This window comes from Homarus americanus, unplaced genomic scaffold (genome assembly GCF_018991925.1).
Source record: "Homarus americanus isolate GMGI-L3 unplaced genomic scaffold, GMGI_Hamer_2.0 scaffold32550, whole genome shotgun sequence".
Taxonomy (NCBI): Eukaryota; Metazoa; Arthropoda; class Malacostraca; order Decapoda; family Nephropidae; genus Homarus; species Homarus americanus.
In genome coordinates, this window is record NW_024734754.1 from 622,030 (window position 1) to 635,365 (window position 13,336).

The window sequence follows — 13,336 nt, forward strand, 5'->3', positions numbered from 1 at the left end:
AGTGGTCCAGATATTCAGACTTCCTTTTAGCGTGTTCAGATATATCAGGACCAGCTACTCTCACTGACCCTCTGTAAATGGTCTACCGTAAATCTTTAAGTGTTTTCAACCTTCTCCTGTCTCTCTCTCTCTCTCTCTCTACAATGATCATTACTAGAGGGGGTGTGTGTGTGTGTGTGTGTGTGTTAGTCTCGTGCTGTATGTGTTTTGTGATGGGAAACTGGGTGGGTGTGTTGGTGTGAGGGGGTGGGTGTAGTGCTCTAGGAACTTATGAAAAAGGTGGTGGGGTAGGGTGGGGTGGGGTTGATGGGGTGGTGGGGTGGTGGGGTGTGGTGTGGGATGTGGGGTTGGGTTGGGTTGGGTGGGAAGAAGTGGGGTGTGTTTTCCTTATGCATTTTGACAGTTCTGAAGATGGAGGTGAAATTTGGTAGAGAGGTTTGCGTGTCCAAGTGGATAGTCATGCACTATCTCCTGTCACTCCACCCGGTTTTTGTCACTCCACCCGGCCTGTGTCACTCCACCTGGCGGCCTGTGTCACTCCACCCGGCCTGTGTCACTCCACCCGGTCTGTGTCGCTCCACCTGGCCTTGTTAAATAATGGAACCAAAAAATATTAATGGAAATGAATACACGAACGCGAATACGAAGTACAGGAAAATGATGAATAAAATCACAGCTATTTCTGAAGGTGGTAAAACCGGGTGGATGAGGGAGTGTGGATTAGAGAGAGCTGAATCAAAGTGAGGTGGATGAGGGAGAGTTAAATCAGGGTGAGCTGGTTACTTTAGTGATGGATGAGGGAAAGGTGAAGGGAGAATTGGATGAGGGAGAATTGGCTGAAGGATAGCTGGAGGAGATAATGGTGGATAAGGATTCCTCGTGGTAGATAAGGAGGAAGGATCTCCCTACATGTATAGTTTATTATTAACTTAAGGATCTGTCGTGTTGTGGTGACAGAATTGGGATAGTTTGGAGCAGTCTTGTGAATTTTGTGGGTTAGGTTAGGTTAAGTTAGGTTCGCTTCGGTTAAGTTAGGTTAGGTTAGGTCAGAATATGTCACGTTACCTAACCTAACCTAACCTGACCCCACTTTACCTAATATAACCTATATTTAATTTTTTTAATCTTATGTGTAAAATGACCAGTACCTATGTATACTGTACTACACACACGTGTATATCTACTGTGTGTGTGTGTACCGTCTATGTCTATGTCTGTGTCTTTATGTGTGCGTTATCTATAGTGTACGCGTATGTATGCGTTTATGTGCACGTGACAAATAATCATGAATACAATTTACTGTTAAACGATAATAAAACTTGTCTACATCAGCACCAAAGGATGACACCACAAAGAGTGCGTCATGAATACGTGATGAGACGTGTGTAGAGAGAGGAGGAGGAGAAGAAGAAAGAGGAGAAGAAGGGGGAGAGGTTGGAGAGGTGTGGGAAGTGGAGGAGGAAGAGGGTGGAGGGGAGGCTAGGAAGAATATTGGAGAGGCGGGGGAGGAGGAGGAAGAGGAAGAAGCAGGAGGGCGGATGAAGAGGAGGTCAGAGGTACGGGGGAGGCGGAGGAAGAGCAGAAGAAGTTCATAGAGGCGGGGGAGGAGGAGGAGGAGGAGGAAGGGGAAGATGGAGTGGCGTTAGGAGAAAAAGTTGCTCATGTTAGATCATACACCCGGCAACTTGACGTCTCTGGAGGTAAACAAAACGAACAAATAAGAAGAAAATAATGAGATAAAACAGTATTCTGCGCCTCAACATGAGAGTGACATTTTTAACGTTCATCCTAGACAGGTCGTAGAAAGGCAGTCACAGCTCAAACACCATCCCGACCACCAGGAATATTTTTATGGAGTTTCGTCAAATTTTTATTTAACACGGAGAAGAATTCATCTGCCCTAAAAAAAAGGCTTAAAACGAAGAATTACTCATTTTACCTAAAAGACTTAAAATGAAAGAAGACTCAAATTCTCTAGAAAAGGACTAAACTTTACAGAATGAGACTTTTACTCACAAACATCCAGACGACATTGCTCTTGTGTGGACGACTCTTGTGTAGTATAGATACGTGTGTGACGGGGGTTTGTTTATACAACTCCGGGTATTGTGATGAGAATTTCCATGATCGGGTTCGGTATTTCGTTTACTCTTTATCTAGAGATGTAACGCAGATAAAAGTACAGACTAGTATGTTTATATATATATATTTTATTTTTTATTATTTTTAGTTACAAGTTAGGGAAATTATGTAACGTCTTGTATTCCTCCGAGTTATACTTCAAGCCCCTAAGAAGTGTATGTTGACGCGAGCCCGGAAGTACAGGGAGGTGTATCTTGTGTCTTTTATGAGCTCCAGCCGGTGTTTCTTAACGGGAACCCGACACTCTTGAGCTGAGAGCCCTCTGGTGGCACTATCTTACATTAAATCTTAAGAGTTGCTGTCCAGAGCTTTTATTATTATTATTATTATTATTATTATTATTATTATTATTATTATTATTATTATTATTATTATTATTATTATTATTATTATTGTAGTAGTAGTAATATTTGAAATAGTAATAGTAGAAAGAGTAATAATAATAATAATAATAATAATAATAATAATAATAGTAGTAGTAGTAGTAAGAGTAGTATCATTATTACTATTATATAACTGATGAATCTTGATGTGACTCCTGATGCCGTACAGCTTCACAAACGGCAAGACACGGAACTGTGACTCTGTTGTTTACATATTGTCTTTGTTGTTGTGATGTGGTCGCTGATAACCCTCTCTCTTGTTTCCCTTTGCCCAGCTGATCAATAAACCCCTTTTTTTGTGTGTCCTCTCTCTCTCTCTCTCTCTCTCTCTCTCTCTCTCTCTCTCTCTCTCTCTCTCTCTCTCTCTCTCTCAACCCACTATCTTCTCCTGCTACCTCCTTCTCTTCCTCTCTCTCCATCTTCTCTTTCTCCCTCATTCCTTTCCCTCTCTTTTTTTGCTTTCTACCTCCTTTTTCCCTCTCCTATCCTCACCTCCTCATTTCAATTTCGCCTCTCCCTTTCTCTTCATCATTCCCTTCTTCCACTCTCCCTTCTTCATCCTTCCTTCCCAATCTCCTCTCCCCCTCCTGCTCTCTTCCATCCCTTCTCTCCCTCTTTTCTTCATTCACTCCTCTCTCTTCTTTCTCCCTCCTCATCCTTTCTTCTTCTCGTCCCTCCTCTGCTCTCTCTCTCTCTTCTTCCCCTCTCCTCCCCTCTCCATTCTCCTCCTCTCCTCCCTCTTTTCCCCCCCTCAACTCCCCTCTCTCCTCTCCCCCTCACCTCCTCTCCTTACCTCCCTCTCTTCTCTCCCCTCCTCTCCTATCCTCCCCTCTCTTCTTCTCCACCTCCCTCTTCCCCTCTCCTCCCTCCTCTCTTCCTCCCCTCTACCCCCCTCTCTTCTCCCCCTCCCTCCCTCTCCCTCCCTCTCTTCTCCTCCCCACCTCCCTCTCCTCCCCCTCTCTTCTCCCCCTCTCCTCCCTATCTTCTCCCGCTCTCCTCCTCCTCTCACCCTTATATTGTTCACTGTAGATAATAGACATTTTTCATCTCAATTTCACTTTTACCTCAACTTTCCTAAGTCGAGCGAGATCTGCCAGACCTCAGGTGATTCCCGGTAAGACAGAGTTGTTGATATTGTCTTAGATGTTCATAAAATAGGGATTCGTATCGAGACAGACAGACGGGGGTTCGTATCAAGACAGACAAACAGACAGACAGGCAGACATGAGTTCGTATCAAGATTAAAAGACAGACAGTAAGCGGTTCGTATCGAGGCAGACAGGAGTTTGTATTAAGACAGACAGACAGACAGACGGACAAACGGAATCGTATCAAAACAGACTGACAGACAAACTAATAGAAATAAAAGGTCTGGAAGAAAAAAGGAAAAACAAAGACGGAGAAAATACGAGGATAAAAAGCAACTCAAAATGAGGAAGAATGAGAAGAGAACATAGAAACATATAAAATCAAAGACAGAGAGAGAGAGAAAGAAGAGAGAAGAAGAGATAGAAGTGACAAAGAAGTTCTAATTTACATTATTATTGTTGACCTCGTAGATGAATCAAGGGGTTTCTGTTGATCTAATTTTTTTACCAATGAAGGTGGAGAGGGAAGGACAACATAACAGTCTGCTGCATCGAAGCTGACGTCCCTGATATAATGATCTCGTTAGCATACTCGTTGCGATCTTCCCTCCTCCTCCCCCCTCTTCCTTCTTCTTCTTCTCCTCTTTCTCCTTATCCTCCTATGCCAACACCATTCCTTCTCTCCTCGTTTCAACCCCATCATCATCACCTCCTTTCTAGTTTAATCTGATACAACTCTCCCCTTACCCCTGGTGTATAGTCATGTCTGATACTCTCTCACATCATGTTACACTTTTTGTATAGTCATGTCACACGTAATACTGTCACGTCATACACAGCAGTAACTACACCCACTTGACTGTAATATCACACCTAACAACACCGTAATATTACCCAGCACACCCGCAGATGGATATTAAGTACCAATAATAAACTAACACGCATCTAAAGTGTGTCTGTGTTAATCTGTTTGTCTGCAATATAAACACACTTGGTTGAGGAACTTCCTAGGGCGGTTCTAGAATAGGAGTGACGAACTGACGAAAAGTGACGATACTTATAAGGGGAAAGAGAGAGTTAGAGTTGTATTTAAAGACGGCTAACGAAAACATCATACGCCCGCCACTACCAACTAAATCATCCTAAACTATCGTACAGCACAGAGACTATAGGTTAAGTTGGACAATAAGAGATGGTTGGTTTTAATGAAGGATAAATAGTACTGTGACTAGAAGGTAGAAACAAGGAGAAAGGGGGGAGGAGGGACTTAAAAAATAAAGAAAAGGAGAGAAAACGAATGGGAATACGGGAGAAGTAGAGGACGAAACAGGAATGGAGAGAGAAAGAGCAAGAGGTGGAGAGGAGGAGGGAGAAGGAAAGACGATATAGGAATGGACGAGGGACACAAAGTTGACAAAGGAATGGAGAAAATAAGGAGGGTGAAAGAAAGGTGATGTAACGAGAGAGAGAGAGAGAGAGAGAGAGAGAGAGAGAGAGGTGGGAATGAAAAAAAAACAAATAAAAACAAAAAAACGTAGAAACAAGTAACACGTAGAAATGAAGAGGAGATGAACGGAAGACGGTAGAGACAGACAGATGGATAAAGGAAAACTAAGAGATACAAAAACAGGAAGATATAGTACAACAGAGAGACAGAGAGAGACAGAGAGAGAGACAGAAATCACCACCAGAACCATCCCACCAGCACGTGTCTCCTGCGGCCTTCGTCACCAAACATGTATTTCTGTGTCAACTTGTTGCCTGAGTTGACTCCGTGTTCGGGGGATCAACTGAGCTGGAGGTGAAGGTAGTTTAAGAAGGATTTTTTTTTTTTTTTACAGAATAGATGTTCAAATTTGTCTTATTATTTACCTCAAATTAGAGACATCTTCATTAGTTCATAGTTTTAATCCTGGGATATATTGTAGGAGAGGGGGAAGGTGGGTGTGCGTCTCTCTCTCTCTCTCTCTCTCTCTCTCTCTCTCTCTCTCTCTCTCTCTCTCTCTCTCTCTCTCTCTTTTCTCTTTGACTAATTAAGTTAAAAATCTCAACATTTTACCTATCTATCTATCTATCTATCTATCTATCTATCTATCCTATCTATCTGTCTATCTATCTATCTATCTATCTATCTATCTATCTATCTGTCTGTCTGTCTGTCTGTCTGTCTGTCTGTCTGTCTGTCTGTCTGTCTGTCTGTCTGTCTCAATCTATATCTATCTATCCATCTATATATCTATCTCTTCCTCCTACAATCCTTCACTCAACTTCCTTCTCTCCCCTCTGATAACTTCCTCCTCTCCCCTCTGCTTCCCCCTCTCCCATAACTTCTTCTCTCCCTCTGATAACTTCCTCTTCCCTTGTACATCGATAACCGATAATTCCTATGTCCTCCTTTTGCCGATAATCTCTCTCTCTCTCTCTCTCTCTCTCTCTCTCTCTCTCTCTCTCTCTCTCTCTCTCTCTACTCTTTACCTTCCTCTCTTCTCTCTCTTTCTCTGTCTTCTCTCTCTCTCTCTCTCTCTCTCTCTCTCTCTCTCTCTCTCTCTCTCTCTCTCTCTCTCTCTCTCTCTCTCTCTCTCTCTCTCTCTCTCTCTACTCTCTCTCTCTCTCTCTCTCTCTCCTCTCTCTCTCTCTCTCTCTCTCTCTCTCTCTCTCTCTCTCTCTCTCTCTCTCTCTCTCTCTCTCTCTCTCTCTCTCTCTCTCTCGTACACCATCAAACGTTCTTTTTAATATTTTTCTTCTTCAATATCATTTCCTCCCAGCTCACCTACATGACCACCTGGAGGCATCGTTGTTTAGCTGAGGAGAGAAGTAAGGAAATAGAGAAGAGAGAGAAGTGAAGGAAATGAAAAAAGAGAAGAGAAGAGAGAGAGTGAAAGAGAAATGAAAAAGAGAGAAAGAAGAAGAAAAGAAGGAAGAGTAGAGGAGAGAAGAAAAAGAAGAGAGAGAGAGAGAGAGAGAGAGAAGAAAGAGAGAGAAGAGGAAAGAAAGAAAGGAGATACGACAGACAGACAGACAGACAGACAGACAGGAAGACACTGAAAGAGAGATAGAGACAGACAGAGAGAAAGGGGAAGACACTGAAGAGAGAGAGAGAGAGAAGTAATGGGGGTAGGGTGAGATACCTTGTATGTAAACTGCGGTGTGTGTACAGTGTTGATAGAGGGAGCTACTATATGAGAGACGAGAGGAAGAAGAGTAGGAGGAGGAGGAAGGGGACGAGCAGAAGGAGGAGGAGAAGAAGAGGGAGGATGGAAGGGGAGAAAGAAAGGGAGAATGGAAGGGGAGGGGAGGGAGGATGGAAGGGGAGGAGAAGAGGGAGGAAAAGGAGGAGGGGGGCGAGCAGATGAAGGAGGAAAAGGAGAAGAAGAGGAAGGATGGAAGGGGAAGAGAGGAAGATGGAAAGGGAGAAAGAGAGGGAGGATGGAAAGGGAGAAAGAGAGGGAGGATGAAAAAGGAGAAGGAGAGAGAGGATGGAGAAGTCTTGGTTTGTATAGTTGAGAAAGGAAAGGGTGATGGAATGGGAGTAAGACGTGTTGAAGAGGATGGAAGGGAAAAGGGTAATGGTATTGACTAAACAGAGGAGAAAATGGCATAGAGGGAGAAAGAATGTGTAGGGGAACTAGGAAAAGGGGACAGGATGGTTCTCGCAATGAACAGAGAGAGAGAGAAAGAGAAAAAGAGGGAGAATAGAGAGAGAGAGAGAGAGAGGTGGGGACTGACGACTGACAATAGTGGTGGTGGTGGTGATTGTGTTGGTGGTGGTGATTGTGTTGGTGGTGGTGACGACTACAGTGATGGTGATGGTGGTGGTGAGTGAGTGAGTGTGTGGGAGACCCTGCAGTTTCTCCCTCAGGCTACAGAAGCACATTAGTAGATTGGCGACGCAGGTGAAGCTGATCTTTTTCTTGTGTAGGATCCGCCTGACGCAAGCTTCTTCGGGGAGGAGATTGTGCAACGGCGGGGAGGTCTTAAGAGTGTTTTGTTCATGTCCTCTCGCCCGGCTTTGTGTGTGTGTGTGTGAGAGAGAGAGAGAGAGAGAGTGTGTGTGTGTGTGTGTGTGTGCGTGTGTGTGTGTCGCAAAAATCATATTTCTTTCCTGGGTCACTTACAAGTACTGAAATAAACCGTTAAATGAAGAGACAGACAGACAGACAGACATACATGAATCCTTTGACACTAGCTGAGAGTCGTTCGGGGGGACGGGGTGTGAGGGAAGTAACATTGTTTAAGTAGGAAATACTGTGACGATGTTGATTTAAGATAATAAGGTGGACAACACAGTGACCGCTTATGAATATCTGAATGACACCTATTGTCTTTAATTAAGTTGAGAAGCAGCTTAGAAATCCAACATTTACAGATAAGGAGGTGAGGGATGAAGATAGTGTCAAAGGATAACTGATAAAGATAACAGGAACATAGAGGAGAAAGGTTAGAAGGAAGACTGTGATTGTAATGGATAATATCAAGTGGTGGAGAGATGAGAGATGGAAGAGATAATAATGTGGTGAGAGATGGAAGAGATATTAGAAGTGGCAAGAGTATTCGTATAGTGTCTCTCTCTCTCTCTCTCTCTCTCTCTCTCTCTCTCTCTCTCTCTGTCTCTCAAAACCACCTTTCTTTGTCACTCACACATGCAACATAAATGAAAAAGGACAATATTGCCTCGCTTGTATCCTTTCAATCATCACATGTTGCAAATTTACCCAAACGTGTTTTCTCTGGGTTCGGAAATTCCATCTAGTTTCCACACGGCATTATATTCCCGGTGGTAACTTGAGCCATACAGGAGCTGAAAGGTAAACACGATTGATTGTATCTTGAAACTATTCTTACCTTGGTTACCTGGTTCTTATTTTATCTGTTGTCCAAGGTTTTCCGGGAGTTATTCTGTGAGGAGTTTGAGTGAGGGTGAAGGTATGCATTTTATTCTTTAAAGCATTTTATCCCGTTTATAGTATAGTCGATCGGAAATTAAGATGATCATTTACACGTATTTCCCATCATTTATAGTCATCCGTTCGTATTTATTGATAGCATTACCCATCAACAACAAGTCCTTTGGCAAAAAATCACTCGGCGCCATGCTATCCACTTATTCACGCACACTGATGTTTCCTGGATGACTAAACCACCTTTGCCTCCCTTCACTTCTAATGCCTCCTTCACCTCAACCATCCATCTCGTTTCTTGTTATCTCAGTTTTGTTTCTATTTTTCCATTCTCTCTATAAAAAGATTTAGCGAAATTTAATGATAGAAAAATAATTAAACAAATGAGTAAAGAAAAAAGAGATTTGTAATGTTGGCTACGTCATCTCTTAAACAAACAAGTGACATTATTAGGGTAATTATCGTAACAACGTTGTGACATTTAAACGTAATAAACCAGGTAATTTGAGGCAGGTATTTTTTTTTTCAGAGGAAGCATAAGATATTTTTTCCAGGATGATTAAGATTTTATTTACTTTTCTATAATTATTCTTCTTTCTTTTTTTTCTTCTTCATCTTCTAAATTTTGTCTTCATCTTTTCTTCCTCCTCCCTTCTACCTTTCTTCTTCCTTCTCTCTCCTTCCTTTCTTCTTCATTCTCTCTTCTTCCACTTGCCTCAATATTCTTGTTACTCCTCTTCCCACTTATCTATCCAACTTATCCATATACCTGTATCCACCTGTCTATAACAAGAACTATACAGGTAGAATACACAATATAAGCTCGTAAGTTCCAGAGATGTAACCAAGGAACAAACATTATTGGACTTAAAAACAAATGTAGATCTATGGTATGTATTTACGTTAGTGGGAACAGGAAGACAAAAGAGGATCACAGATGGCATTTGTTTTCTTTTCTGGCATCTGAGTCTTTAATGAGAACCTATTGTACTGTTGAAGGTTTGGTGTATTATTGTGATTGTAAGGTTCATGTATATAATGATATACTGTACGTTACACACAAGGGGACCTCTTCCACCACTCACTGTCTCGTTAGCTGTTTTCATATGCCGCGACCTAGAAGAAAGTAAGACATCTTGTGGCTCTCGTCTTAGACTTCACCAACGCATTTTACTTATTCAGTCACAGCTTAACTATTAACAAAGCCATCGACCTTGGGTTTCGGAGGAGTCTCATGCCATGGCTCACAGATTTCTTCCTAAGTGACCTTTAACAATCTCTAGACACTTGTATATCTGTGTCACTTACAAGTATTAACATAATATCTTTCTCGAAACTTATTTGTTCTTTATTATTGTATGTATGTGTGAAGCTGACTCATCCAACGTAACCTAACCTAACCTAGTACTAATAAAGGAAGGTCTCTACTCTGACTTATTCTCCGTCTTGTTAAGGTTAGAAAAGATGATCCTCATGACATTATTCCCTCTTTGTTTACACACCCGGGGGCTTGACACTCACCTACCGTATCCTTGTTCATCTTAGATCTCATTAGATTATGCGCGGTGATTCAACCATTCGTAGAGGAGGATTATTATCTAAGAATTACGGTCACTAATTACGCTCGGTCTTTACTGAGGGGATAAACCTGGCGGAAAACTTTTGTAACTAGTGATCAAGCCTTATACATATACCATGTTATCCGTGGTACTTCGAGAGTGTATGATACAATATTTAATCTTTTCCTCTTCCTCCTTGACTCCACGTTCGCCTGGCCGAGAGCTGAATATTCAGTGAATCAACTGATATTTAACGTCAATGAATAATTACTCCCACCTCGTGCCTTGCGCAAACCTCCTGCCATATATCTGAGCTAATGGTGTGTGAGGGAGTGTGGGGAAGACCGCTTGGGGGGCTGCTCTCTCTCTCTCTCTCTCTCTCTCTCTCTCTCTCTCTCTCTCTCTCTCTCTCTCTCTCTCTCTCTCTCTCTCTCTCTCTCTCTTTAAACTACTTCTCTTACACACATACATAACACTCTTCAGGCTTCACCACTATTACCTCTCTCACACTCAAACACCCAAGGCACTCTCCCAGGTCCCACTATCAAAATCACTCTCACACACATCCAAGAGCGGTACAATTCCTTAACGTTGTCATGGCCCGGGACGTTGCAAGGACCTAGTAGCCCCGAACACCGAAGGAACACGCCAGTACACTGACCCACGATGAGCTGAGTGTGAGAGTGGTGGAAAGGTCAGTGGTCACTCCAAGATCCAAGGACTAGTTATTTCAAGGGTCAGTTAGTACAATAATCGAACACTTCAAGTAACAGACAGAACAAGGACCTAGTAGAATTAAGGACGGTAAATACAAGGTCTACTACTTCTACTACTAACTACTCCAGCATCAACTATCCAGCATCAACTATCCAACATCAACTACTCCAGCATCAACTACTCCAGCATCAACTACTCCAGCATCAACTACTCCAGCATCAACTACTACAACAACTATTACTCCTTTTCTTCTTCTTCTGCTGGTCAGTTCATCAACCAAGATTTATCACTGATGGGAGTCTGGCGTGGATGAGGCGACACTCCCGTGGGTAGTTAATCAAAATGCTAATCAATTATGCAAGATGAGCTGCACACAGATCTGCGATACCTCACTTTGATCAGCCGGCTGTGAAGGAAGAGAGAGAGAGGAGGAGGAGGTGCTGATCACGTTACCAGGGAAACTGATCACTTGGTCCAGTGCTCAGACATCAAGCGAAGGTCTTCTCTTCTAATTAGCGTACCACTTTCCTCTTTGTGTTGAGTCTTAAGTTAAAAAAAAACGAGGGAGAATGAGTCGTTCATCTGGATGGGATGTAAGATACACTTGGATAAAGGAAGAAGTTTATATAGGTAATGGAGGAAGTGGGTGGGGGGGCTCTTACAAGGCGTGGAGAGTTTCAGGAAGAGCTCAGGCCGAGAGTGATAGTTGTCTTTGTCCGTCCGTGATATTGCTCGGCGCTGTGTCATCACTTGTAAGTAAGAAGGCAGCTCGTTAATCTTGTAAAGAAGCAAATTACCAGCGAATTGAAGCTCTCTTAATTAATTATCACTCTTTAATGTAGTGTAAGATCAAACCTAGAATACTCGCTTGACAGGCTTTAGTTACTGAAATACATTATGACATGAACACTAAAAGCTGTGACGGAACACCTGACCTAACCTAACCTAACCTGACCTAATCCAACTTAAAATAACCTAATCTAACCTAACCTAACTTAACCTAACCCCCTCAGGTAGCGTTAGGGTATTTTAATCATCGGGTGAAATAAGCTGACGGGTAACTAATATTCAGATGTTCTGCATTAAGGCTAGTGTATATGGCGGGCTGAAGAGGGCTAGTTCGTGTAAGGAGAGAGAGAGAGAGACGACCTGAACCACAGATTTAAGAGATGCTTCGTGTTGAATAAGAATGTGTTATACGTCTTGTGTCACGACCAACGCTTACCTGAGAGAAGATGATGTAACTTGTATTTATTACGACATTTCCAGAGCAGCAGCAGAAGAGAGGAAGCAGGAGAGATGACGAAGAAGGAAGAAAGGAGGAAAAATTAAGAAGACAGAATGAGGAAAGGTATAGGAGAAAGAGGAAAGATGAAGAACGTAGGAAGGTAGCATGAGTGTGTGTGTATCAGCTGGACTCCCCCGAACCAACTGCCAGAACGAGGTAAGAAACTTCACGCTGTTCTTTTCAGGAATTTATGTATAGTTAATCAACACTTTGGTAACTTGTTCATTTCTGGCTTGATTGTAAGTTAGTCCTGACCTCGCTTCCCTCGTCCAATTTGACCTGACATTTGGGAGAAACTTTTCATCTATAAACGATTCCTAAACGCAAGTGGATATGAAATTTTTCTCATAATGGTATAATGAAGCTCTCGTCCAGGAGTTAATTGATGTTTATAAGGATTCCAGATACAAAATATACATTGTATTTTTTTTCTTGCGTCTGTGTTATTTTTACGAAGGCTCTACTTGTTATGTTCAAATCAATAGTCCACAATCCCTCGAGAATTACCCTGATATTTGAACTTCCAACAGAGGCGGCCGCTACAGGGAGAGTTGTTTCAATCACCCGAATATGTCCCTTGAGATCATTTATACAATAGTTTAAACCTCGAGTGATGTTGTGTTACTTATGTGTGGATCAGTCGGGAATTAAAAGTTGTCCCAGTGATATGTTATTTGGTTCTAGACTGTCACATCTTTGAGTTCTTTTTGTGTGTTATTTTATATACAGGATAAGCAGGATATTTTTTCCCCGAGGCACCTGAATGAAAATGAATTGACTTCCGAGAAAATCTTAATTCCTAACTCTTTCATGACGATGGTCTTAACCCCCAGAGGATTATAACATAAACTATCGCCTTTAAAGAGTTATACCTTAAACCATCGTCCTCAGAGAGTTATAAATTAAACCATCTTTCTTAAAGGATTAATCTATATTATCAGTGATATTTCAACCATTTACAATTTCTTCTTAAACACATTAATCATTTTTGTTCTGAGGGTCGCTGATTCGTTGCCGGAGGACCCCAAGTTCAACCAGCTGTTAATGGCTACCTAACGTTACAGTTTGGGAAAAGAAGGTGGCCGAGTTCAGTGCCGGCCACCCTTTATGCCTCCTTGTGTACTGAAGGATTAGTATATGAAGTTATTTATCTACACTGTCCCTAAGTGTTGTCAGACCTTTGGGACACGAGTTAGGTTAGGTTAAGCTAGGCGTTTATATTGGTAATCTAACTTGAGAAATAATCAGTATCTACGCTGCA